Here is a 6,013-nt window from a genome sequence, read left to right as displayed (position 1 = left end):
ACGTATTTTGGTATAACTCTTTGGCCAATTGGTTCATGAGTGTTTGGGCAATTTTTAAGGTCGTTGGTTTTCTAGCATTATTTGTCTAGCATTATTCGTACACACAATCATAACATAGTCACATAGTTCGCTACACATAACTACATTACAAACATGGATTTGAAAATTAAATATGTCATGTAGTTTATGATAGGCTTCTATGGGTAGTATTTGCGCCTGGCTTGGTACCGCTTCTATCGTAGATCCAACACATGCCCCGGTCGAGGTAGTGTCTTCAACAAACAAATTTCGCCCAAGAGGCCAACCCGCAAGTGCAAGCCAAGGGGGCATGCAGGCGAGAGGGACCTAATGAGCGAGCGATTGGGTTCGGGATAGGTGTACTACCTGCACAAGTACCGAGTGGGCAACATGCGCGGCGTATGCACCCCCCTATTGGCGAAAAAAGGTATCCTTAGTCCCAACTCCCGAGGGAGCCGAGATTCGTTATGCTGTTCTGCCCATTCACATTAATATGCTGATTTTCAGGTCGTCCCAACTTGATGGGGAAATAAACGCGGGGTAGGATCGTTTCACCCTTCGGCTATTTTGATTACCTACAAGCACGAGTATTTCCTTCACTATCCCCAGTGGAGTCGCCACTGTGAGGGGGTCGAAAAAGCGCGAGGCTAATGCGTGACCTCGTCCCTCGTGGGTGTGACGATTCTTTTTATTCAATCAAGTGTAATTGGATTTCCTGTGAGTTTACACCCAATTGACTAGTAATATAGGAGTCGCCATTCAGTTTTTAACGACAATGAGAAAAACTGACAAAACCCGGTTATCGTGACATAAAGGGAGTGCAATTATGTTTGACCACGACGGCCGTAGGTTCCCTTGTGATCCCTGGTGTGGGGATCTCTCAACATACACCCGCAAGGTAGAGATTGAGGGTTTGGGGGACTGTAACTACCGAGAGGAGTACTTCGCTCGTCGATAAATCCAGAGGCAGGATATCCTTACTAGCTCAGCATAAATAATTGAAGGGACATGCGTTAACTATTAAACTAATCTGAGTTGGTTTTAGCAATATGCAACATATAATACTAGATCGATCGCGATTATCTGATTTAAATAGCATTAAAGGACCTAGCATGATAATCCAATTTCCCAAAAATATTATATTTGTTAGGCGTGATAGAACAATCACATTTAGTTAGTTTAACAGTTCATAAAAAGGGCGAGGAAAGCCGTTAAATCATCGAAAAGGGACACATTACGACGCACCCTTGAGAGGTGCGTCACGGTTCTCAGAAAACTAACCACTTTGACTTTGCTATTTCTCCTTTTTATTTAACGAATCTCAATTATGGGACAGGATACGTTCTGTTCGATTTATGGATCGATTGCGACAGAACGCGTGAACAGTTTCGCAGCGTGAGGGTTAGGCTAAGGGTTGGAGTCAATACTCAGAATATAATTGTGTTGTGTGTGTTCTTTTCACGTCGAATTTAGGGTTGTATTTATAGGGAAGAGTTCGTGGAAAGATAGAATTGCAGAGTTCTAATCCATAAAGAATTAGGTAAAAACACGTACCCAGGTATTTTCAGCGCCCAGGCCTGGGCGCCGAAGATTTCGGCGCCTAGAGCCAGGCGTTGAAAATAGGGTCTAGGCTGTTTTCTTTAGTCAGATTCGGATTCCTGAAATCCGTAGAGTTTGAGACTTAATCGAGTCTTTTAGTGCGTATTAACCTTGCGACGGGATGCGTCTGGGCCCGTTACGAACTCTAGGCTTGGTAGGATTTTAATTAATACGTAACTCTTATTTCCGAATCATATTAGGAATAGGATTCTCGCAGTTTTCTATCTCATTTAGGATTTATGTTGGAGTGCAACACCTAATTCTGACAGGTTTCTATCTTTTATGACTTGCCACTTTTAGAAGCTACCCTTTACGGCAGTTACTATTTTTAGCAGGTTTCCATAAATAGCAGGTTTCGGGTGAAATGAAAAGGGGAATTGAGATTCGTTTATTTTATAGGAGATGCGTTGTCAAGTGGAGATTTACGCTTTCATCATCGAACCTTCCCTTTCGGGAATGAGGACAAAAGTAGGTGTCTACAGATACTACCCCTGCAGATGTTAGTAATTTCATAAAAATATAAGGATGGTAATAACCACAAAAGTGTTTGGATACTATCCGTAAATGATGTTGATAATGTCCAAAAGAACACGAGGATATTCAGTAAAAACCTCGGTTCCTTCCTTCTCCCATGGCAGCGGAAGATCTGCAACTTTTGCCAAACAAATTCCAGGCTTGGTAACAATCATTAAATCGACAGAAATTCCAGATTTAACCCTAAAACATTATTATTATTCAACATATTTAACACTCCCGACGAATTGCCAAACTTCCGTCGTCACTTCATTTTTTCCGGCGGCCACCAAAGTCTGTCATTTCTCGTTTCTACGGCCATTGCTACAGATAATTGTTGCAAATTCTATGGAACAAGCACCGAAATTCATTGCTCTTTGCTTCACAACACCTCCCTAACCCCAGAATTTCGTGGTAAGAAACAAGGACGAAAATATGAGAAAAAAAAAGAACTCCGGCGATACCCATGAACGATGAACAATGAACGACGAACGAGCTTTGTGAGGTCCTTCACTGCAGGCCGATTTGCCGGCAATCGGAACTCCGACGAAACCTTGGATTAGATTAAGCAAGAGGAGAGAGAAATAAACTTAATTGTTAATTGATAAACTTAACTGTTAATTAAGTTTCCTAATTATTTTATTTATTAATTTCAGATAATACAAAAGATAATTTTGGGAAATTCTGAAATTACAAAAGGTATTTTCATAAAAGAAATTGTGTAATTAAATTTAAAGATAAAAGAATTAAATTCAATTAAATTATATTATTTTTATTAAATTTCTAGATAAAAGAAAAGAATTTTGTGTGGCTCATATTAACTCTAAACAATAGTAATTTTTATGATGATCATGATAGAATGATCCCTGTCTACTCTCTTATAAGACCGTGAGAAATTTATTTGCACAATAGGAAGTACTTCGTATCAATTAGAAAAACCAACATTTCAAACATGAACTTTAACATATCAGCCAAATATGAAATCAATTTTTTTTTTTTAAGTGTTACACTTATCCAATATCGCTATTTTTCATAAGTGTTACGGTCTTTATTTGGTAATTAAGCTTCTAGATATAATCTCTATTCTGTCATGGTTCTCCTTTTCGATTAAGCTAATGTTTCTCGCTCTGTTATGGCCTTCATGTTTACTCACACCATATTTTTCTCACAATAAATAATTTCACCCTCTACTAATTTTTTACATGTAAATAATTAACCCACCATCCCACTTGTACACTAGTACTTCATTAAATATAAATTTGTCAAAAACTACCTTATAAAATTGTGCTTTGTGAGAAATTAACCTAATCAAAAGAAATATTATAATGAATCACCTTATAAAAAATTATGTTGTAATATATTACCTCTGACCGAATTATGAACGTTAACTCAAAACTAAGGGCATGTATTTACGATGTACGTGTATTTCATGTGCCATTTAATTTTCTCTTTTCCGTGAGATACACATAGTAAAGTCCACCCCGAAATTTTATTTTACGTTCATAATCTAATCAAATGTACGTAGTATCTTACAACATAATTTTTTTTATTTTTACAAGTTAGTTTGTTGCTAAAACCTGATTATATAAGATAATTTTTGACAAATTTTTCTAACCCAAAATCTTATATGTGGCAAGTCACACCATCAAGTTGATGGTGTGACATGTTCACATTAGATATGTAACTATTGGCGTAACAGGATTATATACGTTTTAAACAAATATGGAGAATTGTGTAATATAAATGTCACATGGATTAGTGGTTTAACAAAATTACAGTGCTTATCTTTTGCCTAGTACTTCCCGGGAACTCTAGTTAGCTACTTTTTTCCCCTTTTGTCATTTTCTTTGTTTAACATTCTTTATCCATTTTTATTTTCTTTGTTTAACATTCTTTATCTTTATTATTTTTTTATTAAAAAAACATTATGCAACCCTTAAGGTTATGAAGGGTAACTCTAAATATTTAGTCAACTAGTTCCCGAATAATATGAAAGTAGACAAATTTTGTACGAAAATAACTTTTTTACAAAAAATAAAGTAACCCTTAAAATAATAGTAACGCGTTTTATTTGTAAAAGTAACTACGCTAAAACTGGAAAAGTAATATTCATATAAATACTTTAGTGATTTAATGACTAGTAATGAACGAATAAACTTATCTTTAACCAAGTCGTGGCGTGTATGAACACTGCCCTAAAGTTGAATTTGCCCCGTTACGTACACACGGCCTCTTGACAATCAACCTCCAGGGTTACACGACATCTATCTCGTTGGTGTAGTACAAAAAGATAGATTGAAAACGAAATTGAACGTTGCCCAAATGAATCAGAGAGTATGTGTTTGAGAGGAAATTTTTTCGGAGAGCAAATTTTTCTGTGTTTTTCTTTGTGAAGGAGGAAGCCAAAATAAATAACGGAAGGCTGAAGAATTATTTCGGGAAGGAAATAAATTCGGTAATTAATTAGAATCAATCAATGACTCAATTTCCGGAATAAAATCTGTAACCGTTATGGAAATTATTCGGTTACCAAAATACAACAACTAGCCGTTACACGGGATTGATTGGCGGCAAAAAGGGCCCCACCCACACGCGCCACGCGCCACGCGCCACGCGCCACGCGCCACGCGCCACGCGCCACTCGCCCGAGCCCGGCCCGGCCCGCGCGCGCGCGTGTGCGGTGGCCTAGAGCCTCCTCTCAAGTCTTCTAACAAACCTATTAGTGGAGTGAGGATATATAAAGTGGGTAAAACTCTTATTTTTTGTCAATGTGGGACAAGCACAATTTTCATTCTTTTGAAGCATCACTACCTATACTTCCAACAATCCCCGACATGATTCAAAAGAACAGGAAAAACTAGGAAGGAACGTTTTGGGCAACGAAGACTTTAGTTTTGAAAGTGTCAATGTCTTTTGGACTTGAATTAACACCCAACGCATACAAAAGTATCTTACAGTCGGCTTAGGTAGAGTTCTCTTTGAACCTATCACGAAGTTAGTAAACTACTTTTGCGCGTTTCAACTTTTCTCAAATCAAGACTCGTTTTCGCAATTTGTAATTTTTTAGTGCCCAACAAAATACCCGGATTTTCATGAATGCTCAAGTGGTCCTAAGCCTTAAGGACTCTCATAGGGGATTGGGCGTAACCCCCACATTCACATAGGTAAGTTCATCAAGTTTGTACTGTCACAAACCACTTTCTGAAGGCTATGAACTTATTAAGAGCCTTAGCTCAACCTTAGGCATATGACAGTTAGAAAAATACTACATCACTTTTATTATTAGGAATGGTAGTAGTAACAAACATGAGTTCTTTTGTGATTTCGTTTGACCCATTGAACTTAGATTTCCTAAGATGGGTGTCCACCACAATTTACTCCACAATAGGCTTTAAACCCATTCCTTGTGCTGACTCAAGCACCATTTTTCTACAAAGCCCTTTGGTGAGAGGATCTGCAATATTCCTCTCGGACTTTACATACTCGAGTGATATTACATTTTTTCTGATCAGATCTCTAACTATAGCATGCCTTAAGCGAATATGCCTTCTCTTTCCATTATAGGCTTGATTTTTCGCTACCCCAATTGCAGCTTGTGAGTCACAATGCATTGAAATTGATGGAGCTGGTTTCCCCCATTACAAAATCCCTTACCCACAAATTCACCATTTCAAGTTTATCAGATTCAAAAGTTAACTTGATACTTGCTTTGTTAAGTAAAGCACCAGAAATGAGGTTCATGCGGATATCGGGTACATGCAAAACATTTTGCAAAGCAATAGTTTTTCCAGAAGTAAGCTTTAGAAAAACTTTTCCTTTGCCAAGTACACTCACAGTGCTTGAGTTGCCCATGAAGACACATTCTCCTTCAGAAACTTTTTCA

The sequence above is a fragment of the Spinacia oleracea genome, chromosome 3, assembly GCF_020520425.1.
Source record: "Spinacia oleracea cultivar Varoflay chromosome 3, BTI_SOV_V1, whole genome shotgun sequence".
Lineage (NCBI taxonomy): Eukaryota > Viridiplantae > Streptophyta > Magnoliopsida > Caryophyllales > Amaranthaceae > Spinacia > Spinacia oleracea.
Note: the sequence above shows the minus strand (reverse complement) of the source record.